Below are 26,210 nucleotides of genomic sequence, written 5' to 3' on the forward strand. Positions count from 1 at the left end.
CACACACACACACACAGCATTTCCTCTAAATAGTCCAAATGCTCCGGGAATTTTATAACCAAAAGCCCTTTCAGAAGGCACATTGATAAAAGGTAACATCCTACATGGTCTCTTCTAGACACCTGTTAGCAGTTGAACCTAATTGTTCAGCAGCTGGTACTGATTTGGGATTCTTTCACTATATCTCATTATTCCTTTTCCATGATTTTTTCTGGTTTGGAGCTGCTGCTGCTGTTTCTTTACTATGTATATTTTTTTAAAACTAAAAAGACATACTTTGAAAGAACTCTGGAGAGAGACATAAAAGTTACTTCTTTATATAACATTTTGCAGTTGAATTTATTTAAACTTATGGTGGTGATTATTAGGTGTGGAAAAACCTAAGGGTAAAGGAAGATTTAACTAGCTGGCTATCCTTCAGTGTCTTAGGTCTCTTTCTAACCTTTAGGTATCTTGGCAAAATTCATAAACATCTGATTTGCAGATATTTGTGAATTAGAATGCCAATGAATATTGTCATAGTAGAGAAAGATGTGTTTCCTGGGTCAGAAACCCTCTTAAGCTGAAGTATGTGCGCACATAGTGTTAATTAGATTGCATCATTGAAGCAAGATGCCCTTGATGGAACATTTGATAGAATAAACCATTTTCAGAAGAAACATGAGGGATATCTTACGGCAAGAGATTTTAAAATAAAATTAAATAAAATAGTAATGGCTGCATGCAAAAAAATACAAATACACATATGAAATAATCTCATATCAAGTGACTATTTAAGAGTGTTAATTTGCAAGCCCAATGTGAGTTTCCTTGAATGTGCTTATACATCATCAAGACCAATGGCTGCCTTCGAAACAAAATGCCATCTAAGGTTGGGCTCTTAGAGGCAAAATACAGACCAAAGCATTAAACAATCATGAATTACATCATAAAAGATAAAATAAACATAGGGATCTTCAATTATATGTGAAATAATCTATAGAGCTATAGAAAGAGAAACTGTTCAATAATTTTATCCCTGTAAAAAAAAACTATTTTTAAAAGCACATAATTAACGAACTTACTTCTTTAATAAGCCTGGCAAATACAGTACATTCTCATTATTCTGACTTGGAAAAAAATACATATTAACCCTTTGAGGCCACAGAGTGCAACAGAGCAAGTATATGAAATTTACTCATGTTTATTTCATATACAACACCTCAATACCTGAATGTGGCACTGGAATTAAGTAAAAATCAGACTTGTGTTTATCTTCATCTAAATGAATTTTCATATTTAAGGACCACAGAGACCTAATAATGAGGCAGTATTTATCAAACAGGACTTCCAAGGAGAACTACAAAGTAAGGCATTTGTATAAAAATATATATATATATATATATATATATATATATATATATATATAGAAATGACTTAGATTTCTTAAATCATTCAGTGGCAAAGTTCACTAAGATATTCAGTTCTGTGGTCACATCCTTTTATAGCATGGACTCATATTTACTTCCACCTACTTAGAAATCTCTCCCTTCATACATCTACTGAGTGTTAATTAATCATGCTGCCATGATATATTTTTCCAGTTTCTCCATGCCTGAGCTGTTCTCCAGTGTCATTTTTTAATCTCCTTTACTCTTCACCAAATGACTGGTGCTTCTCTGAACCCAGCAGATGGTCTTACAAGTACTACTCAGGTTGATGACAAAGACTAAGGGTCAGTGGCATTGAAAGTTGTTAGAAAATATTTTAACCGTCTATCCTTGAGTCTCTAGTTTAGTAGTATACATTTCTTCTTTAATGATAAGAGCAGATGTGTCATTAGAGGTTGTGTGTTTAACTGAGATCAGATATTCACTCTGTAGCTGATAGTTTGCTTTTTGTCATGACGTCAACATGTGTCATGTTCTTTTGCACACATATTTAGAACATACAGAGTCTGTGTTCATTGTAATAGACAATTTGCATGAATATTTGCACCCCAAGTTGAATAGTTAGAATTAATTTAATTCGCATCACTATTGATGGAGTTGGGTTTAGATTTATCTATTAGTGTTCTTATAAATCTCATTAATAGATGTTATAGAGGTCCCCTTAGCCATGTGCCCTCATGTAATTCTGCAAACAGCAATAGAAAGCATTAAAGTGTCTTGAGACAATTTTCCTTTAAAATAATGTCTCTGTGGCTTATCAGATATTTATTACAACACTGTCTTATGTCCTTATCTTTCCAAATGCAGAATTAGTGATGATATTGGCTTCGGAAGGGAATTATTGTATAGAAAGAATGCCCAAATGGTGAAGAAAGAACATACTTACTCGCTCCTATTAAGGTGAGTAGCATATTTGTAAAGACTAAACAGAATAAATACATGCTGACTTAAAGATTATGATATTCAGTAGAATTAGATAAACATTAACATCAAGTTTATAGTCACAGTTGTATTTTTGGATGACTCTTTGAGCTGTTGCTAATTTGGAGGAGCATATATTTTGAAAGAGTGAATGAAAACAGAAGGTTGATGACATAAACTATAAATTTGAATCCATACTTAAATAAGTTGTACCATATTCTCCTCCTAAATCAAACATTTGAGTGATGATGAACCTGATCCCAACAAATAGGCAGCAAAGTGAGGTGCAAAGAGTCTGAGTCAGACTAAACTCTCATCCTGCCTCTGCCAGTATCTAGCTGTATGACCTTGAACAAGAACCTTAGTGTTTGGGGAATTCTGTTTCCTTAGCGTAAAACCACACTTACAGGACAAGACAATCTCTTCAGTCATTCCAGCTCTGTCCTTCAAACATCAGCAGCTTTGTAAGGTCTTAAGAGAAAAGAACCAGGCAGCAGCCATTCTGTTGCCCTTCTCACCTGGTTATTCATGTGTTATTATAAAGCTCATATGAGGCAAGATTTATCAGAATCTTTGGAAATGTAGAGAGTATTAAAGCATGCAAAATAATGAGAGATGAAGGTAGAGGTGATACTCCATAGCTCATCATCTCTAATCCATTAGCTTTAAGTCTTTGTATCTTTCCCCTTCCAATCTGAGTCCTTTTTCTCTATCTTATTTATCTTTCATTTAGTGACCCACACTCAGAGTCACAACCTCAACCCAAAGGAGGGCACCTTTTTAACATTATAAAATTTCAAGAGACAGCACAGGATATTTGTGATTTCTCAACCTGTTGCTTGAGAAAATATACTTAATCAATAGTTAACAAACATTCTTTGAGTACTCAGGGACTTAATGCAGTATAAAAACAGAGTCTAGTGGGGAGAGACATGTAAGAAAATAGTCACACACACAAAGGTTAAATACAAATGGTAAAGAGACACAGTGAATTTAGTAACTTTTAAGTGGATATGTATTTAATTAATCACAACAACTCCTACACGCACTTTTTTTTTTTTTTTTTTGCGGTACGCGGGCCTCTCACTGTTGTGGCCTCTCCCGTTGCGGAGCACAGGCTCCGGACGGGCAGGCTTAGCGGCCATGGCTCACGGGCCCAACCGCTCCACGGCATGTGGGATCCTCCCGGACCGGGGCACAAACCCGTGTCCCCTGCATCAGCAGGCGGACTCTCAACCACTGCGCCACCAGGGAAGCCCCTACATGCACTTTTAAAATAGTAACATTTATATGTACAAGCATATCATTTATTCAGCCTACATTTGTATATTATTGCAGGCCCCTTACAATAAAACTTCTGCCTCAGGTTAGGGATCTCGACGTTGTCTGCCGATTGTGTCCCTAGCTAGAATTAGGTGGTTGAGGACAAAGATCTTGCTTATGAATTAAATGTTTGCCAAATAAACATATTGAGATAAATAACTTCTTGCTGCTACCTCAGACAAACCCCAAATTTATTTCTCACTTCTGTTATCTTTACAATGCTGAGTGCTAACCAGAGGCAGGATAGAATGGGGGTGAAAATTTGTTTTCCAGAGGTCAAACTAACAGAATCTCCACCATCTTGTAGCTGTATTTTCTGGGTCACATATCCTCTGATGTTGCCAGGTTAAGGGATGCGGGTTTGTAGGAAGTATTCCAGATTTACCTCAGCCTGGAACTGTATCACCATGTGATGTAATTTTTCCATGGCATCTGTCTTTCCAACAACACTGGCCTGTATTTCTAGAGTCCAACATGGTGCCCACTCAATAATTCTTACTGAATGAACCAGTGGAATGTGAAAAAGCATGTTCTTTGCAATTCAGCATTACAAAGGGATTTTCAGTCCTTTCTACCATTACACAACAGACTCCATAGCACTGGCAAGAAAAACATTTGGTATAGCTACCACCTAGATACATTGTAAACACGACTCTCGGAAACTTACATCAGTCATCTGTGAAGTGTCCCCATGACTATGGGAATGGGAGATGACTGGTGGCTGTCCAGTGGCTGCTGCCTCATCAGTCCATCATCGGACTGAGCCTCTCTAATAGAATTCAGTCCTGTTCTTGGCTATTTGAAGGAATAAGAGAGGCCTGCTATTTCTCACCAGCACTGAGTCTATCTCCTGCCAGTTTCAAAGGAAGAGTAACAGAAAGTTTACAAAGTAAAATGTGAACACAGACTCCAAACACACACAAAAAAGAAGGAAATATTAATTTTTGCAAAGTAAATACTGGTGTTACTGGTCAAAATTCTGGAATTTTGGAATAAAACTGCCTTATATTTCCAAAGGTCTGAGTTTTCAAAGCACTTTTGTAATAATGATCATTTGATCCTCAGAACAACACTGTGCCATGAAAGGGCAGGAGATGTTATCTGTATTTGAGAGCCTAGGAGAGTATCCATAGGGTTGGGCAGCCTGCCTGAAGTCACACGGCGATAAAGAGCTGGAACAAGGAAGAGCACCCAGACTCCTAAGGTCGGGCGACAGCTCGCTCAACATCACATCGTGATTCTTATCTGCAGATGAATGAAGATCCTTCTGACCCCGGGTTGTGGTTTGGGCACAGCCGCTTCCACTTTTGCAATTACTGTCAAACCTGGCCATTGCCTCCTATGCTTGCTACTTAAAATGACCACAGACAGCTAAATTGGAAGGGGAACAGTTAATAAAGAAACTGCTAAGAAACTATCTAGGTCTTTCTATATTCCCTCCAGTGAAGTCAAGTGCAATTTCTGACAGAGCTCAGCTATCCAGTCGGCTCCTTTCAAGCTATGATACCAAGCTACCAGTAAAATAAATAAACAAACAACCTGATCACAGTTTTCAGGGATGATTCAGAATAATAATAATTATTATTATTAGAAATAATAATTTCCTTCTAAATTTTCCAAAACTCTTATCCACCATACAGCTGTTCTGAGAATGGCCTTAATTCCCAGTATTTTTTTCACAAACACTAAAAGTTAACGTGTCTCTTTCTGTACCAAAACATTTACGTAACATTTAAGAAATCTATAACTTAGCACAATAAATAGATGGCATTCTCCCTGTTCTTCCTAAAGTGACACTCTGTACATTATAGAACTAAAAAAATTTTTGGTTTTATTTTTCCAGTTCTTAGGAAAAGAACTTAAAATTTATAAATGGTTAACAGAAATTAATCACCTTTGGTTTGCATTTAAAGCAGGCTGTTTATGCGTATTAGTTATGCACAGCATAGTACCATGCTTATATAGGTGTTCAATAAATATTTGGTGAATGATTGATGGATGAGTGATGCAATGTCCTGTGGGTACACACTGAATTGGCCTGCTGTATAACTTTTGGTAAAAAATTAAAGAAGAAAATTATAAAGCATACAGTAGAGAATTAGGCCTTTGAAAAGAAAGATTCGAGTCATTAGTGCTAAATAATGAAAGGATTGAGGGCAAACTTCTTGACTCACCAGGCCTTTGGACTTCTCAACAATAGACTAAGAGTATGGATAAAAATTTAGTTGGTCTCTAAGGTTACTTCTAGTGCTAGTATTTTGTAATTCTAGATGGAAAAACTATCAGCCAGAGAAATATATCACTCTCACCAGAAAATAAATATGGAATGAAGGGTGATCGCAGACAAAGGTCTTAGCTTTCTAAGTTTAAATGTGCTTGGTGGGTGGGAGGTGGGGGGGATTAAGAATTGTAAAGACAATAAGGACTTCCCAGAGTCTTACGGAGATTGCTTTTAGCACATTATCATCTACTACAGAGCCCTATAAAAGAATTGTGCTGGAGACAGAAGTAGGCTCTGAGGAACAAGAAAGGGCACTGAGAAAGTCTAAAGTTTCTTCTCCTTTTTCTTTTTTTTTAATTCTTTAACAAAGTAGGTGAAGGAAAGGAAAAATGCATTATGAACTGTTTTGAAGTCCCAGATCTTGGGGAATGACTAACATAAGCCCCTAGGAGTACAAAAGAGAAGACTCCTAGGGAAAATGGAATTCATGGAAAGAGAACCCAACATAGGGCTCTTAATTTTTGAAGAAGCTAGGTGCTCAAACAAGGGTTTCAGCTGGACACCCAAAGGGCTAGATCTGGGACCCAAATAAAAAAGGATTGTGCTCTGCTGAAGGCCACAAAAGAGCTGAAGAGGGTACCTGAGCCTTGGAGGAGAGGATGGGAACAATATCAACAGATTGCTAACAGGACCCCTAACCATGAGGGGAGCACCTTGAAGCTCAGGGAATAAGTACTGCCTGCCTGGAAGGAACTAAACTTTAACCGAGCACCAGGCAAGGGGACTTTATCTATGATCCTGACAATCCAGAATTCTCTCCCACTGTCGTACTACACTGAAACAACCAGGCAACTATGTGCATGTGAGAATTCCGTAAACAGCATTACCGTAAGAGAACAGGAAGAATATGACTCCAAATATGATCTTAAAAGGGGAAATTCTCTTCCTTCTTCCTCCTTCTACTACAGCCCTTTCCCTTTCTTTGTTTCCTCAGGGATGGCAGAGAAAATGTAACTGGTATACAGAGGCACTCAGGCCAGCCAAGGAACTCCTTGACTCTGTCTTGGGGCTGGGTGTCATACCAGCACATGAAGTTGCCCATGGAGAAAACCATAGATTCCACCTGAACACCCACAGTGCACCCATTAAATGTAAGGCTAGGTTTTTCAGGGGATAAAAAGATGAGCAAGATATTATAATTACTTCCAGTCCAGTGGGGGAAATAAAACAATGAATAACCAAGACAAAGTAGAGTAAATGATATGCCATATGTGAAGTTGAAACAAAGATCTAGTGCAGGAAGTCACTTCCTGGGTAACTGGAAGGACAGTCTGTTTCTCTCCATTCTCTGCCACCACCCTCTTCTAAGCTGTACTCTTCTCTTCTCTTGCCTGGAAATCCTAAAGACTCCCTCTTTTGTTTCTACTGCTTCCTGTCAGTTCTCTTCTCAGGGGGTCAGAGTGACCTTTTTAAAATCAAGTCACAAGCCACTCCACTCTTTTGAAACTCTCTAATTGTATTTAGCATATAGTTCAAGGTTCTTAACTTGGTTTACAAGGCTTCACCAATGTGACCTATACCTCTCCAGCCTCATCTTGAGCCCCTCTTTTTAGTGTGGTCTCTCTCAGCCTTGCTGGTCTTTATTCATTTCTTCTTGTATACCTTCTTGTTCCCATCTGCCTTACTTAAGGCATTTACATTTGCCATTTCCTCTACCTGAAATGTTCATCTCTCTCTTGCTCCTTGCTTATTTAATTCCTGCACCATCTCCTTCATCTCTCTCCATATTCCTCTCCTGATATATCCCCCTTTTCTGCTCCCCCTGGGTTAATACGTGCTCTTCCTTCATAGCACTTGTGATGGTTGATAAATGCATGTTTATTTATGGAATTGCCATTGACAGCTGATACCCCCATACACTATAAGCTCCATGAGGGCAGAAACTGTGTCTCTGTTCTCACCATTGTATCCACAGCACCTAGCTCAGGGCAGGCGTAAAGCAGCCACTCATTAGCTGCTTCTTAAATGAATTATAGACATTAGAGATCAGTCATCCAGCCCTTTTTCAGAAGAGGGAACTGAGGCTCACAAAGGCAAACAGACTTATTCAAAGTCTCAAGTTGCTGAACCAGAAAAAGTAATCTTGTCTCCAGACTCGTAATCCATAGTTCTTATCCAGTTCCACCACGTGACCCTGAAGCTTGTTCAAGGGCCAAGTCACAAGCCTCCAACTTTATTGCTGGGACAAAAGGTTTCTGAGAAGAGAGACAAAAGGAATTATTCATTGAGTCCTATGAGCAGTTGAACATAAGTGAGAAATTGAGAAATGAAAGACTGACACTTGAAAGAAAAATTGATGAGTACATGGTGTAGTTAATGTATTGACACACAGATGAGAGATTGATCTGATTGACTAGCATGAGGTGTGCACCCCTACAGACACAGAGCATGAGGCTCCACAAAGACGGTACATATCCCTGGCCAGCACCTAATTAAGAGAAAGAATTTTCTGGGGAACAAGTGGGTGTACTGGGAAGTACAAGAGAGTCAAATTTTGTTCAGTTTATTTTGAATCCTGAATTCTTCTTGCAGGATGGGGGAGCGGCAGCAGAGGGATAAAGGTGTGAGGTGGAAGATAGGTAATATATTGATGTTTTTATATTTGAGGAATTGTATTTAATAAATAATGAGGATGCTGGTGAATTTTTTTTAAAATGCCTCTAAAAGAATGGAAGAATTGGGAGCCAAAGAAATAGCTCTGTCTGATGAAGTGATGGGAGCTGGAGATGAGAGAGGGACTCTGTGCTGGCACCACACTCTTGTGTTCAACCAGATCACCTCTTGGCCATAATCCTTCCTTTCAACCAGTGCCAGTCACAAGGAGGAGTTGTGAATCTGGGGCCAAGGCTGAAGCACACGGTTGATGAGCCACAAAGGGCAGGGCCGCCTCAGCCTAGGCAGAGAAGGCAAGTGCTCTTTTATATTTCCGCTGAAAGAAGCACAGTGTTTTAACTCAAAACTGGAGGGTTATTAGTTTCCTGACCAAAAGAGAGAGAGAGCCTCAAATGTGGGGTTCTGCATAGCAGGGCTGCTTTTGAACTCCTCATCCCTCAACATCTGCAGCCGTTTCCATTCTTGAAGCGTTGCCAACTTCTGCGTTAAGGACTGATATCTGCACGGACACGTGGGTTCTGGCAGCCCTTGTGCAGTGCAGCAGGCTCGGGCAGGCAGTGGCAGCAAGGAGAGGGGCAAGGGATTCTTTGTGCATGGCTCTAACTCTCCACTCGTAGAACAGCTTCAGATTGCATAAATGTAGCATGCAGGCTATAAGTGCAGTGAGCTTCTTGTGAAAATGTCTCCAGACTGACAGAAGTGTAATGAAATACCAAGTATCAAAAAAAAAAAAAAACCCCAAAACACAAAATGGTCTCAGGGTACTCTGGGTAACATTATTTTCTGATTTTAGAACAGTAATAATACATTTTTAAATTAATGTTTAAACAGAGAAGAATCAGACTGGCATAGTGGAAAGAGTACAGACCAGACTTACACCTAGTTTTGAATCCTGGCTGTTAAACCTCTCTAAGGCTCAGTTTTCCTACTTTTCCTACTGTAAAAGGAGAATCACAACACCCTCTTTGGAGCTTTGGGGGAGGATTGGGGATAATATCTGAGAGCACATATGCAGAGCCTGGAATGTAACAGGCGTTCATTCATTAAATAGCAGCTACCTTTACATGGAACTATGGGGGAAAAAAGGCAATATTTTTCTTTGTCAGTGTTTTTAATACTCATTAATGAGACTGTAAAACTTCATTTTATAAAAATCATCTCAGAACAGGTATACTGAATTAGTCACTGATAAGTCATTTTTCATTCTGGCTACAGATTCCAATTATCAGCTGTTTCCCCAATATCCCTTCATTCAGACAGGGGCAGTGAGGAGAGGTTCTATATGCTTAAAAATGTAGAAGGTTGTCTATGGTGTGATTTTTGTCACAGCAAACTTAAGGACTCCTTAAAGTTCTTGCATCACCCACCTGGACTTTGCCTTGCTCACCTGCTTATGCTTACAGTTGCTTAAAAGTCTACCTTAGAAGAGGATTGTATTTAGCTTAAGCCTATTTAAGTACAAACACATATTATGAGCTATCACTTTTCTGAAGAGGAGTCCCCAAAACAGCATCTCCCTGCTAAGTGCCAGCCACCCAGCTTCAGTTTCCCAAAAGACTTTTGTTCCAGCTCACTCTAGATTTTTAGCCTTGAGCAAATGATGGAAAATTACAGAGTACTTAGAGAAACTAAGTACTTAGTTTAGTACTATAGTGTAGACTACATAGTTCCACAGATAGTCTACACATTGCACTGTGTTTTTATTAAAGAGTTGCAGGTCCTTTACACCAGTCACAGATTTACTCATTTTTCATGAACACAGGGTGATCATCCCTCCTTATAACTCATCCCTCCTTATAACTCTCCCCATGGTCCTCCAATTTAGAATGCCTTTTTCCCACAGCTTTACTGAGATATAATTGACAAATAAAATTGTATATATTTAAAAGGTATGAAGGAAGGGCTTCCCTGGTGGCGCAGTGGTTGAGTGTTCTGCCTGCCGATGCAGGGGACGCGGGTTCGTGCCCTGGTCCGGGAAGATCCCACATGCCGCGGAGCGGCTGGGCCCATGAGCCATGGCCACTGAGCTTGCGCGTCCGGAGCCTGTGCTCTGCAACGGGAGAGGCCACAACAGTGAGAGGCCCACGGACCGCAAAAAAAAAAAAAAAAAAGAGTGAGAGAGAAAAAGGTATGAAGGAGACCTTCAAGATAGTGGAGGAGTAAGACATAGAGATCACCTTCCTCCCCACAAATACATCAGAAATACACCTACGTGTGGGACAACTCCTATAGAACACCTACTGAATGCTGGCAGAAGACCTCAGACCTCCCAAAAGGCAAGAAAATCCCCACATAACTGGGTAGGGCAAAAGAAAAAAGGAAAAACAGAGACAAAATAATAGGGATGGGACCTGCACCTCTGGGAGGGAGCTGGGAAGGAGGAAAAGTTTCCACACACTAGGAAGCCCCTTCACTGGTGGAGCTGGGGGTGGGGGAGTGGCTAGGGAGAAGCTTCAGAACCACAGAAGAGAGCACAGCAGCAGGGGTGCAGAGGCAAAGTAGAGAGATTCCCACACAGAGGATCGGTGCCAACCAGCACTCACCAGCCTGATAGGCTTGTCTGCTCACCTGCTGGGGCGGGTGGGGGCTGGGAGCTGAGACTTGGGCATTGGAGGTCAGATCCCAGGGAGAGGACTGGGGTTGGCTACATGAACACAGCCTGAAGGAGGCTAGTTCGCCACAGCTAGCCAGAAGGGAGTCTGGGAAAAAGTCTGGAACTGCCTAAGAGGCAAGAGACCATTATTTTGGAGTGCGCGAGGAGAGGGGACTCAGAGCACCGCCTAAACAGGCTCCAGAGACGGGCGCGAGCCGCGGCTATCAGCATGGACCCCAGAGACAGGCATGAGATTCTAAGACTGCTGCTATAGCCACCAAGAAGCCTGTGTGCAAGCACAGGTCACTATCCACACCTCCCCTCCCTGGAGTCTGTGCAGCCCGCCACTGCCAGGGTCCCAGGATCCAGGGACAACTTCCCCAGGAGAACACACAGCGTGCCTCAGGCTGGTGCAATGTCACATCAGTCTCTGCTGCCGCAGGCTCGCCCCACATTCCGTACCCCTCCCCACCCCGGCCTGAGTGAGCCAGAGCCCCCTAATCAGCTGCTACTTTAACCCCGTCCTATCTGAGCAAAGAACTGACGCCCTCAGGCGAACTACATGCAGAGGCGGGGCCAAATCCAAAGCTGAAACCCAGGAGCTGTGGGAACAAAGAAGAGAAAGGGAAATCTCTCCCAGCAGCCTCAGGAGCAGCGGATTAAATCTCCACAGTCAACTTGATGTACCCTGCATCTGTGGAATACCTGAATAGACAACGAATCATCCCAAAATTGAGGCAGAGGCAGTGGACTTTGGGAGCAACTGTAGACTTAGAGTTTGCTTTCTGCATCTATTTGTTTCTGGTTTTGTGTTTATCTTAGTTTAGTATTTAGAGTTTATTATCATTAGTAGATCTGTTTCTTGATTTGGTTACTCTCTTTCTTTTTTTTTATATATAGGTTTTTTTTACCTTTTTCTCTTTTTGTGAGTGTGTATGCTTCTTTGTGTGATTTTGTCTGTATACCTTTCTTTTACCATTTGTCCTAGGGTTCTGTCTGGTTTTTGTTTTGTTTTTTTAGTATACTTTCTAGCACTTGTTATCATTGGTGGATTTGTTTTTTGGTTTGGTTGCTCTCTTCTTTCTTTTTTTCCTCTTTTTTCTTTTTTTAATTTTTTTTATTTTTAATACGTTTTTTATTTTAATAATGTTATTTTATTTTTTTTTTCTTTCTTTTTTTCTCCCTTTTGTTCTGAGCCATGTGGCTGCCAGGGTCTTGGTGCTCTGGCCGGGTGTTAGGCCTGTGCCTCTGAGGTGGGAGAGCTGAGTTCAGAACGTTGGTGACCTCCTGGCTCCACATAATATCAGACAGTGAAAGCTCTCACAGAGATCTCCATCTCAATGCTAAGACCCAGCTCCACTCAACAGCCAGCAAGCTACAGTGCTGGACACCCTATGCCAAACAACTAACAAGAAAGGAGCACAACCCCACCCATTAGCAGAGAGGCTGGCTAAAATCATAATAAGGTCACAGACACCCCAAAACACAATACCGAATGAGGTCCTGCCCACCAGAAAGAAAATATCCAGTCTCATCCACCAGAACACAGGCACCAGTCCCCTCCACCAGGAAGCCTACACAACCCACTGAACGAGTCTTAGCCACTGGGGGCAGACACCAAAAACAACAGAAACTATGGACCTGCGGCCTCCAAAAAGGAGACCAAAACACAGTAAGTTAAGCAAAATGAAAAGACAGAGAAACACACAGCAGATGAAGGAGTAAGGTAAAAACCCACCAGACCAAACAAATGAAGAGGAAATAGGAAGTCTACCTGAAAAAGAATTCAGAGTAATGATAGTAAAGATGATCCAAAATCTTGGAAATAGAATGGAGAAAATACAAGAAATGTTTAACAAGGACCTAGAAGAACTAAAGAGCAAACAAACAGTGATGAACAACAATAAATGAAATTAAACATTCTCTAGGAGGAATCAATAGCAGAATAACTGAGGCAGAAGAAAAGATAAATTACCTGGAAGATAAAATAGTGGAAATAACTACCGCAGAGCACAATAAAGAAAAAAGAATGAAAAGAATTGAGGACAGTCTCAGAGACCTCTGGGACAACATTAAACACACCAACATTTGAATTATAAGGGTCCCAGAAGAAGAAGAGAAAAAGAAAGAGACTGAGAAAATATTTGAAGAGATTATAGTTGAAAACTTCCCTAATATGAGAAAGGAAATAGTTAATCAAGTCCAGGAAGCACTGAGAGTCCCATACAGGATAAATCCAAGGAGAAAGACGCCAAGACACATATTAAGCAAACTATCAAAAATTAAATACAAAGAAAAAATATTAAAAGCAGCAAGGGAAAAACAACAAATAACATACAAGGGAATCCCAATAAGGTTAACAGCTGATCTTTCAGCAGAAATTCTGCAAGCAAGAAGGGAGTGGCAGGACATATTTAAAGTGATGAAAGGGAAAAACCTACAACCAAGATTACTCTACCCAGCAAGGATCTCATTCAGATTCGACAGAGAAATTAAAACCTTTACAGACAAGCAAAAGATGAGAGAATTCAGCATCACCAAACCACCTTTACAACAAATGCTAAAGGAACTTCTCTAGGCAGGAAACACAAGAGAGGGAAAAGACCTACAGTAACAAACCCAAAACAATTAAGAAAACGGTAATAGGAACATACATATCGATAACTACCGTAAATGTAAATGGATTAAATGCTCCAACCAAAACACATAGACTGGCTGAATGGATAAAAAAACAAGACCCGTATATATGCCATCTACAAGAGACCCACTTCAGACCTAGGGACACATACAGACTGATAGTGAAGGGATGGAAAAAGATATTCCATGCAAATAGAAAGCAGAAGAAAGCTGGAGTAGCAATTCTCATATCAGACAAAATAGACTTTGAAATAAAGACTATTACAAGACACAAGGACACTACATAATGATGAAGGAATCAATCCAAGAAGAAGATATAACAATTGTAAATATTTATGCACCCAACATAGGAGCACCTCAATACATAAGGCAAATGCTAACAGCTGTAAAAGAGAAATCGACAGTAACACAATCATAGTAGGGGACGTTAACACCACAATCATCCAAAATGAAAATAAACAAGGAAACATAAGCTTTAAATGATACATTAAACAAGATGGAATTAATTGATATTTATAGGACATTCCACCCAAAAACAACAGAATACGCTTTCTTCTCAAGTGCTCATGGAACATTCTCCAGGATAGATATCTTGGGTCACAAATCAAGCCTTGGTAAATTTAAGAAAATTGAAATTGTATCGAGTATCTTTTCCATCCACAATGCTACCAGACTAGATATCAATTACAGGAAAAAATCTGTAAAAAATACAAACACATGGAGGCTAAACATTACACTACTAAATAACCAAGAGATCACTGAAGAAATCAAAGAGGATATCAAAAAATACTTAGAAACAAATGACAATGAAAACATGACAACCCAAAACCTATGGGATGCAGCACAAGCACTTCTAAGAGGGAAGTTTATAGCAATACAATCCTACCTTAAGAAACAAGAAACATTGCAAATAAACAACCTAACCTTACACCTAAAGCAATTAGAGAAAGAAGAACAAAAAACCCCCAAAGTTAGCAGAAGGAAAGAAATCATAAAGATCAGGGGCTTCTCTGGTGGCGCAGTGGTTGAGAGTCCACCTGCTGATGCAGGGGACATGGGTTTGTGCCCTGGTCTGGGAGGATCCCATATGCCGCGGAGCAGCTGGGCCTGTGAGCCATGGCCACTGAGCCTGCGTGTCCGGAGCCTGTGCTCTGCAACGGGAGAGGCCACAGCAGTGAGAAGCCTGCACACCACAAAAAAAAAAAAAAAAAAAAAAAAAAAAAGATCAGATCAGAAATAAATGAAAAAGAAATGAAGGAAACAATAGCAAAGATCAATAAACTAAAAGCTGGTTCTTTGAGAAGATAAACAAAATTGATAAACCATTAGCCAGACTCATCAAGAAAAAAAGGGAGAAGACTCAAGTCAATAGAATTAGAAATGAAAAAGGAGAACTAACAACTGACCCTGCAGAAATACAAAGGATCATGAGAGATTACTACAAGCAACTCTATGCCAATAAAATGGACAACCTGGAAGAAATGGACAAATTCTGAGAAAAGCACAACCTCCCGAGTCTAAACCAGGAAGAAATGGAAAATATGAACAGACCAATCAGAAGCACTGAAATTGAAACTGTGATTAAAAATCTTCCAACAAACAAAAGCCCAGGACCAGATGGCTTCACAGGCGAATTCTACCAAACATTTAGAGAAGAGCTAACACCTATCCTTCTCAAACTCTTCCAAAATACAGGAGAGGGAGGAACACTCCCAAACTCATTCTATGAGGCCACCTTCACCCTGATACCAAAACCAGACAAAGATATCCCAGAAAAGAAAACTACAGGCCAATATCACTAATGAACATAGATGTAAAAATCCTCAACTAAATACTAGCAAACAGAATCCAACAGCACATTAAAAAGATCATACACCATGATCAAGTGGGGTTTATCCCAGGGATACAAGGATTCTTCAATATATGCAAATCAATCAATGTGATTAACCATTTTAACAAATTGAAAGAGAAAAACCACATGATCATCTCAATAAATGCAGAAGAAGCTTTCGACAAAATTCAGCACCCATTTATAATAAAAATCCTCCAGAAACTAGGCATAGAGGGAACTTACCTCAACATAATAAAGGCCATATATGACAAACCCACAGCCAACATCATTCTCAATGGTGAAATACTGAAACCATTTCCCTTAAGATCAGGAGCAAGACAAGGTTGTCCACTTTCACCACTATTATTCAACATAGTCTTGGAAGTTTTAGCCACGGCAATCAGAGAAGAAAAAGAAATAAAAGGAATCCAAATCGGAAAAGAAGTAAAGCTGTCACTGTTTGTAGATGACAGGGTACTGTACATAGACAATCCTAAAGATGCTACCAGAAAACTACTAGAGCTGATCAATGAATTTGGTAAAGTAGCAGGATACAAAATTAATGCACAGAAATCTGTTGAATTCCAATACACTAATGATGAAAAATCTGAAAGAGAAATTAAAGAAACACTCCCATTAACCATTGCAGCACAAAGAATAAAATATCTAAGAGTAAACCTACGTATGGAGACAAAAGACCTGTATGCAGAAAAGTATAAGACTGATGAAAGAAATTAAAGATGATACAAACAGATGGAGAGATATACCATGTCCTTGGATTGGAAGAATCAACATTGTGAAAATGACTATACTACCCAAAGCAATCTACAGATTCATTGCAATCCTTATCAAAATACCAATGGCATTTTTCACAGAACTAGAAGAAAAAAATTCACAATGTGTATGGAAACACAAAAGACACTGAATAGTCAAAACAATCTTGAGAAAGAAAAACGGACCTGGAGGATTCAGGCTCCTAGACTTCAGACTATACTACAAAGGTACAGTAATCAAGACAGTATGGTACTGGCACAAAAACAGAAATATAGATCAATGGAACAGGATAGAAAGCCCAGAGATAAACCCACGCACATATGGTCACCTTATCTTTGATTAAGGAGGCAGGAATGTACAGTGGAGAAAGGACAGCCTCTTCAATAAGTGGTGCTGGGAAAACTGGACAGGTACATGTAAAAGTATGAGATTAGATCACTCCCTAAAACCAAACACAAAAATAAACTCAGAACGGATTAAAGACCTAAATGTAAGGCCAGACACTATAAAACTCTTAGAGGAAAACATAGGCAGAACACTCAATGACATAAATCATAGCAAGTTCCTTTTTGACCCACCTCCTAGAGAAATGGAAATAAAAACAAAAATAAACAAATAGGACCTAATGAAACTTAAAAGCTTTTGCACAGCAAAGGAAACCATAAACAAGACCAAAAGACAGCTGTCAGAATGGGAGAAAATATTTGCAAATGAGGCAACTGACAAAGGAATAATCTTCAAAATTTATAAGCAGCTCATGCAACTCAATATCAAAAAAAAAAAAAAAAAAAAACAATTCAAAAATGGGCAGAAGACCTAGATAGACATTTCTCCATAGAAGATATACAGAGTGCCAACAAACACATGAAAGTATGCTCAGCATCACTAATCATTAGAGAAATGCAAATCAAAACTACAGTGAGGTATCACCTCACATTAGTCAGAATGGCTGTCATCAAAACATCCAGAAACAATAAATGCTGGAGAGGGTGTGGAGAAAAGGGAACCCTCTTGCACTGTTGGTGGGAATGTAAATTGATACGGCCACTATGACAGTATGGAGGTTCCTTAAAAACTAAAAATAGAACTACCATACGACCCAGCAATCCCACTACTGGGCATATACCCTGCGAAAACCATAAATCAAACAGAGTCATGTACCACAATGTTCATTGCAACTCTATTTACAATAGCCAGGACATGGAAGAAACCTAAATGTCCATCGACAGGTGAATGGATAAAGAAGATGTGACACATATATACAATGGAATATTACTCCGCCATAAAAAGAAATGAAATTGAGTTATTTGTAGTGAGATGGATTGACCTAGAGTCTGTCATACAGAGTGAAGTAAGTTAGAAAGAGAAAAACAAATACCGTATGCTAACACATATATATGGAATCTAAAAAAAAAACAAAAATGGTTCTATAGAACTAGGGGCAGGGCAGGAATAAAGACACAGACGTAGAGAATGGACTTGAGGACACCGGGAGGGGGAAGGTTAAGCTGTTACGAAGTGAGAGAGTGGCATGGACATATATACACTACCAAATGTAAATAGATAGCTAGTGGGAAGCAGCCACATAGCACAGGGAGATCAGCTTGGTGCTCTGTGACCTCCTAGAGGGGTGGGATAGAGAGGGTGGGAGGGAGACACAAGAGGGAGGAGATATGGGGATATATGTATATGTATAGCTGATTCACTTTGTTATAAAGCAGCAACTAACACACCATTGTAAAGCAATTGTACTCCAATAAAGATATTTTAAAAAATAAAAATAAATGGTACAATGTGATGATTTGATATACGTATGCATGGTAGAATGATTACCACAATCAAATTAATTAACATATCCACCACCTCACATACTTACCATGTGTGGAGGCGGTGGTGAGAACACTTAAGATTTACTCTTCTGTTTTTTTTTTTAGATCTACTCTTTTAGCAAATTTCAAGTATACAATAGAGTATCATTCACTATACTCACCATGCTGTACATTAGATCTCCAGAATTCATTCATCTTCATCCTGAAAGTTTAGAAAGCCTTTTTTAATTCTCGTTCAACATCAATCCCTAAGCCTCCAAGAGTCAGCTCAACTATTACGTCTGCCACCAAGACTTTGCAGCCATTCTAACCCTCAGTGACACCTACTTCCAGTGAACTCATTCAAAAGTATTTCAGGCCCACAGCATTCACCACCTGCCACTCTCATTTGACATTTAATCATCTACTGCTTTGGGAAACTTTTTCTGTCATTACTTACTTCTTGCCATCTAAATGGTCGCTGTATCTCTTATCTTTTAGATAATGAACTTCTACTCCCCATAATTCCAGCATACTTCAGTGAGATTAAAAAGATCCTTATTGGGCTTCCCTGGTGGCGCAGTGGTTGAGAGTCTGCCTGCCGATGCAGGGGACACGGGTTCATGCCCCGGTTCGGGAAGATCCCACATGCCACGGAGCGGCTGGGCCTGTGAGCCGTGGCCGCTGAGCCTGTGCGTCTGGGGCCTGTGCTCCCTTAAAAAAGATCCTTATTAATGTCTTGAGTAAGAGTCAATGAACTTCCCAGCAGATACTACTTTGATAAGTCATTGTTTACTCTTTTGCACAAATAAATTTTGCATACTTTTTCGATATGGTTTTCACCAGGAAGGGTGAAAGACACAGAAAGAGAGTGGTTGGAGCTAAGTATTTATATTTGCTAATTCTCACTCCGACGAAAGCCAGTGCTTGCTCCATATCTTCCCGTCGCCTCAGCCACTTGAGGCTCACAGTTGTCTGAGATATGCCAAGTTCCTTTCGCTTGAGAATTCTACTTTCCATTCTCTACCCTTGCAAATTTTTAACGTACTGTATTTTAAAATAGAGTATATATGCCCTCCACTTATTATTCTGACCTAATAGAGGTCTTGTGTTAAAATTAGAGATACAATGCGAGATTATATATATATATACGTATATATATACGTATATATATGTAAATATATATCTAAATAAAAGAATATATAAATAAAAGTGGAGTGTCTCCAGGTAGACAGAGTGAAGCTTGCCTCTGAATGTCTGTGGAGTGAACATGGACCTGCAAGCAAGGAGGTTTTGGTCTCACAAAGAGGAACACAACCTGTGAAGGAGCCTCATTAATACATTTTCACATGCCTGGGAACCAAGAGCCAACTTGCCTCCTCTTTCTTTAAAAAAAAAAAAAAAAAAGAAATAGAGCTTATGAAAAAAGGTGTTGTTTCTAGTCGTTCAGAACTCCATATCCATAAAACATGATAAGGAATGTCTCAATACTGTAGATAAAAGTTATTTGGAGAGAGAACACTCCCTTTAAACCAAGGAATGGATGCTGATTAGATGAGGAAAGTGAAAGAGAGAAGTACAACACCTATTATTAATAATGATAAAATGACTTTGAATTTCTCCAGCCCCTTTCATCTAGGAATTTCAATTTACTTATATTAACTAATTAAACCTCACTTTTACTTTATCACCCCCGGTAAGAGAATAAGACTATAACATTAGAATTTCTACATTCTCTTGTAGTTTTCAGTACTTTGCAGTCATTCATTTGTTGTTCAAGCCTACAACCTACTGAGTAAGCTAGTGTAATTAATCACTTTTTTACAGGTAGGGAAACTGAGACAAAAACATAACATCTTGCCAAGACCACACAGTGAGGCAGTTGCAGAGCCAGAATCAAAGCCAACTAATATTTGAATCCAGGGCTTCTGGTGGGAAAAGTACATCAGTTGATTTTCCCCACTATCCCTCCGACATAACTATCTTCACACACAGGTAGCCTTAGGAGACGGAACTTCAGAAGTTTTAAACATCAACTAAGAAATAGGAGAATAATATTAAATCTTCCAAATATTTCAATTCAGGATGACTCAAGAAAGGCTAACTAATAACCCACAATAGGACAGGGGGAGAAAAGATGACGTGGGCAGCATTTATTATTTTTCCAAAGATTCACCCCTGAGTGGAGAATTGGAGAAGACAACAGTACATAACCTGTGTTTTATGTATACATTGATATTATTTGGTGTAGGCTCAGCTTGTCTTTTCTCCCCACCCACGAGTAGTTTGGGGAAGGGGCTGGTAATACCTGAAATGTCTTAAATTTCAGACCTTCCCCCTTAAGTCTCAATGACAGCATCAGTGACAACTCTTGCAGAACACTGAGCATTTTTAGCCCTTTAGAACCTACTCATTTGAAGTTAGTGAACTTCTGAAGAATAATTGCTTTAAATATCATATTTTAAAATTCAAATATTATACCCAAAAAAACCGAATATCAGGCATTTGTGGTCACTTGACCTTTTGCAAACCTCGAATGTTAGCCTTATTAAAATCCACAGCTTTTCTGCGTTTCTCCTTTGGGAAAGGGGGGAGGGAAAGACCTAACGCATAGACAAGTATTTTATTTAACTTTAGAGGCAACTGGAATATTTTGTTTCCTTTGTGAATTTTCCAAGTACCTTCGGCCCGGGGCAACAAGCAAGGGGCAAATTTAAGGAGTGGTGAAACCAAAAGTGGCTTGGGTGCTCCTGTCAAAAAATAAAAATCAACATGTCCAGCATTTGACATACATACACTCCAAACTTGCATCTTGTACGTGAAGCAGGGTCAGATCAGGCCAGGCCAGGCCCTACTCCCAATGGTAGTTATTGCTGGAGAAGTATAATGTCACAGGCAAAGAACGTTGGACCAAATAGTGCCCCTTACCGCCATATCCCCATACTCCTAAGTCAAATGGGGCACTTTGACATAGTCTTAGTGCTATCTATGGAAACGCAAAAATAAATAAACCATCCCTTGATGACTAATCTCAGACTTCAGGCAATGTACGAATGGGTGGCCAGGAGTACACACTGAACTGCACATTCCTTGCTGGAAACTTTGTACCACTTGTACTTCTGTTAATTTGACTCATTAATAGAAATGGTAACACCAGAAGGGAGGAGACTCTGATTTTTCATAGAGAGAATCAGTATCTGTCTACTCTTCCATTCTCTTCCATTAGCCCACCCTGCAAAACATCAACAATAAGACATTCTCCTCCAGATTTTTAATTTTAATTTCTGCAAATATTGTCAACTTTGCCAATGATAAAGCAACGATTTCCCCTCTTCAAAAAAAAGGAGAGAGAGAGAGAGAAAGAAAGAAAAGAAAGTAAGAAAGAAAGAGGAAGGAAGAAAGAGAGAGAAAGAGAGAAACAGAAAAAAGGAAGGAAGGAAGAAAAGCAATAGTTCCAGATGTGACAAGTTCATTGCAAGAAGAGTCAGAGCAAGAAAGTTGCAGAAATAGAAAATTATTTTAATTAAAGTTAATTATCCTTGAGGCATTTAAAACACACACACACACATATACTCACATCCAAATCAAAGGATACATGAAAAGTTCTCTTAAGGAAAAATAATTTGGCAAGTGATTGCCTGGTAGAAATTTACACCACTGGTAAAGTTATTCACTGGATACAGAACAGCTACACAGGCAAGTTCATGGGAGAAACCAGCTCTTTAAATTTCAATAGAAAGTTAGAAGGCCATTGCCTATTTGGCTTAGCTTTAAATCTGCCAAGCTGGCATGGGGGCATCTCATTTTTTTAAATACAGGTCTTCATTCTAAAACAAAATTGGACCCAACTGTCCCTTGCAATTACATTTCGGGGGCTCAAGCTGGGTGTTTGTGTTTTTTCTAGGTGATTAATAGCGCTTACATTTAAATGGTCACAGTCCACTTCCACAGTCATTAACACCCCATTAAGATGGATGAGAAGAACTTCACACCTTTTGTTTCAGTCCACTGGGCCATGGACTTAAAACAGCAAGGCACTGATTTAGGAAGGGAAGATTATCTGCACAACCAAACAGGCTAAAACTTCCTTTAAAAACATTTTTAAAAGTCCTTATAAAACCTTATTTTTAAAAACACTCTTTAAATATCATTTTAAGGCCACTAAACCCAGAGTTTCCCCGTACCTGAACTTATGCATATATTTGGCATGGTTCTTCAGTAATGTTTACGAAGCTCAGGGTTTCTCCCCTATTGTTTCTTTTGCTCTAAGCCTATAATTATAGTGGGGAGACTTCTGTTTCTAAGAAAAAGTAGTAGTAACATGAATATCAAGTTACCTTTGAGAAAAAAATACATTCGTGGAAGTCCATGCATGACAACCTAAACACTGGCTCCATTTCTCCCAAATGATAGTGGAAATGTCATGTTTTTGGAAAATTCAAAGAAGAGATAATTGTTTCTATTTAAAGGAGGATGAAGAATCTAAAAGTTGAGAGCAGGATGCTGCCTAAAACTGTTTAACCATGGATGTGGCCAATGACACTTGGTATTTTTAATCTCTTGTCAGAAAGCCTTCCTACCAGAGACCCCTGTGTGATGACAGCAGTGAACTTTGTAGAAAAACCACTTGGTTTACAAACTTGCAAAACACTCTACTTCATCCTTGGAGTTGAAGTTCTCACGGGCAGAGCAAGGCACATTCTCCTTTTAGAACCAACCAACACTGAACTGCCAGGGTGGTTCTTATGTGAACAGGAGAGGGTCGGTCAACATGGTATCAACATTTTTATCATTTGGCTTAGCAGTTAAGGAAGTGACTTTATTGAATCAAGTTCTTTATTACTATCATCTTTGTTATTATTATCTTCCGTTGAAACAGGTGCCTTTCAAATCATGCAGCAAAATTTTTAAAATAATGACAACATGCATATCTTAATCAAGTCAAAGTCCAGAATCTACAGGCATCTCACACCACATTCACACACACACCTGATATTCTTTGTTATACTTTTACATAATATACAGAAAGTCTTTCCCTAGCAGCAGCCACTTACAGCATTCTGACAAGGTATCTACATACAATTTTGATAAAGGCAAAAGTTCTTTCTTCTATTTGAAGATCGCAATCATTTTAAAAATTACTAGATCCTTATTTATCTCACCTTTAAAATTACAAAGTTAACCATTTTCTCTCTTCACTCCTACTACATTTGAAGGACTGTCCTGTTGCTATTAGGGACCAGTCCTTCTATAAGTGTTGTAGAATTCAACGCCTTCATCCTGTCTAGGGTTTAATACTCTTTTTACTCCATCATCAGTTTCTTCTCCTGTATTGGCTTTTTCTCATCAGCATACAAGCATGCTCCAGTTTTGTTTATGTTTTTTTTTTAAAAATACCCCCTTCCAACTGTCACTCCATTGCTTTGTTCCAATCCACAGGAAAATTTTTCAAAAGAAATTCTCACATTCTTAACTCACCTTCATTGAACCCACCTCTTTGTTTTCTGTGCCCACCACTGCACTGATATTGTTGTTACAAGCACCTGCAACAAGCTCCACGTTGTTGATTCTATGAACACTTCTCTGACCTCATTTTCGTCAGGTTCTCAGTAGTATTTAATATGATCGTCTGTTTCCCTGTTCCCAAAACATGCTCCCTGCTCTCCACTCTGTGGTGATTTTCTTCCTACCTCCATGGCCAGTCCTTCTCAGACTCCTTTCTTGGTTCCTAGGCATCTAGTCGACCTTGATATTTGGAACACTCCAGAGCTTGGTCCTGTGTTTTATCATCTTCTGGTGGGAGCAATAGATGATAATATATGAGGCAAGCCAGGGAAGTCATCCAAGAGAAATGGACCATTGTGCTAGTTCCCTGTCTTCTTTGCCTGGGGGACCGGCCAGGGAGGTCAAGACGGCTTAGTGCGGCCGGAAGAAAACCTGTAGAGTATGGTATTTAGAAAGTAGAAGTGACCAACAGTGCTAAATGTAACCAGAAGTTAAGTGACATGAAGAATAAAATATATCCACTGGATTTTTTGACACGAAGGTTTTTAATGACCTTAGAACCAGTTCACTGGATATGAGGCAGAAGCCAGCAGAATGGATTGAGCTGTGAGTGGTGAAGAAGCAGAAATAGGGAGAAAGATGCCTATTGGACAACTAGGTACTAATATACTTTAAAATTCTTCAGAATAAGTAGTGTGATTTATATGTGTATGTAGGCTAACTTTAATTAGACCCCAAGACGAGGTTAGTGAGCTTGGAGAACTTAACTAGGAGAACTTAACTAGGAAACTAGATTACAGAGGCACTAAGGCAAGCACTTCAAATATCATCTCAGTCTACACTAGATAGTTAATTAGCGTAGTGGGTATTAGAAATAAATTTTCTTTTGTGCAATGAGTAGCATTCAAAAGAGATTATATGGGTTCTGCCACCCCCAACTGAAAGAAATGAAAGAATCCAGCCAACCTACTGGTCTAATATCTTTTAACTAGAGCCTAGATCTATAGCTCCAGTTGCTCCTTTGTCAGTCCCCACCCCCCACCCAAGTATGGAGTTCTAATGCCAACTAGAAGTTCTGTAGATTATCTCAGTGTCTGCTTTAGAGTAAATCTTTCCAAAGGACAGCGATTAAGGACTTAGTTGATTTTAGGGGAACTGATTCTATGAATTTTATGCCTAGTTTCTAATAAGTATTTGTATAAGTAGCAGATTTCAAACTGAGACTTGCATTCATTATAACACACCACCTGGAAGGGAGATCATAAGGAGGAACCAAGAAGCCCTATCTGTCTGTAAGGATCAGAGCCTACAGGTGTTTACCAAATAACCTGACCACTGTTGAAATGCAGACTTGGCTTGAGGTCACTTGATAAGAACAACCTTCTAGAGAAGTGTAGCTATGAAAGGAAGGAGAAAGGCAGGGAGAGTGAACTGCACTCAAGAAAAATTTTTTTGTTTGTTTGTTTACTTATGTTTTTAAATGGAAGAGATACCAACATATAAACACTGATGAAGGGATCCTGGAGAAGATGAAAGATTTAAGATAAGGAATAAAAAGAGAAAGAACAGGAGCCAAGAAGCAGAGGAAGAAGGGACTTAAAGCAAAGGCAAGGGAAACCTTAGTAATAGCAGTCTCCCTGTCCTAAACTGAGGGAAGGAAACGAGGGTGGGGCAGTATTGGATAGCTTTGTAAGTTTTGTAGCAGAGACCTGAAGGAGACCTTACATACTTCCCCAGGAGGTGAAATACAAGGTGAATTCATTCTTTGTGGGTGAGTGGGGTGGTAGATAATTCACAGATTTTATTGTCCAAATACAGAATTGATCAATGGGAACTCAGTTTAACATTTAGAGTTTCGGTTGTTGGTTATTCTGAAGATAATAGTACCGTGCTTGTATAAGAAAATAAAGGGGGAAAATCTGTGAATTCATAGTGGAAACTTATTTTAGTTTTTCCTGCAGTTTCCTTGTTTCCAGTGCTCAAAATGGAGACTGTCATTTAATCAGTTTATTTGGGAATTAGATCACTGCCTTGTAAAAGAGAGTGATGTCCATTACCTCATAAATACATTAATAAAAAGACATAGTCACTCCTGCCACACCCTAATTCCCAGGGGGAGGGGTGGGGAAAAGAAGATCAATATGGAGAGTACAAATTAATTTCTTTCTTTTTGTTTTTCTTTCCCTATCTTATGTCTTAAGTAATTTGGGAACAGGCGCCTTCTTGCATTTACCTGGTTTTCAATTTGTTTCAATCCAGCTTTGGGGTTATAGTTTGTTTTGCAGCTGTCATTCTAGCTTCTATTATTTTCCATTTCAAAACCAACATTTTAAATCATTATCTTTTAGATGTCAGTCATATGGGAAAGTACCTGCTATAAATTGCTGGAGAGCAAAATTTTTAGTTTCTATACCAATTACTTTTTTTTTTTCATGTTAAATGGAAATAGTGCCTAGCTTCAGTTTTCTTCTTAATTTTTTATTCTGTGTGAAAC

At 39.2% G+C, this 26,210-nt stretch overlaps 1 long non-coding RNA gene across 3 annotated transcripts in view; it reads left to right on the forward strand.

The window, feature by feature from the left end:
* LOC307184308 overlaps positions 1 to 26,210 on the forward strand; it is a 224,182-nt gene that overhangs the window by 183,171 nt on the left and 14,801 nt on the right. For 2 of the 3 annotated variants that reach the window (XR_013827693.1, XR_013827694.1), the window contains one exon: positions 2,238 to 2,330. This is a non-coding gene — a long non-coding RNA (uncharacterized lncRNA). Of the gene's footprint in view, positions 1 to 2,237; positions 2,331 to 4,739; positions 5,179 to 26,210 lie in introns of those variants that run through there. The other variant, XR_013827695.1, reaches the window with a different exon arrangement.

The sequence above is a fragment of the Stenella coeruleoalba genome (genome assembly GCF_951394435.1).
Source record: "Stenella coeruleoalba genome assembly, chromosome: 3".
Classification (NCBI taxonomy): domain Eukaryota; kingdom Metazoa; phylum Chordata; class Mammalia; order Artiodactyla; family Delphinidae; genus Stenella; species Stenella coeruleoalba.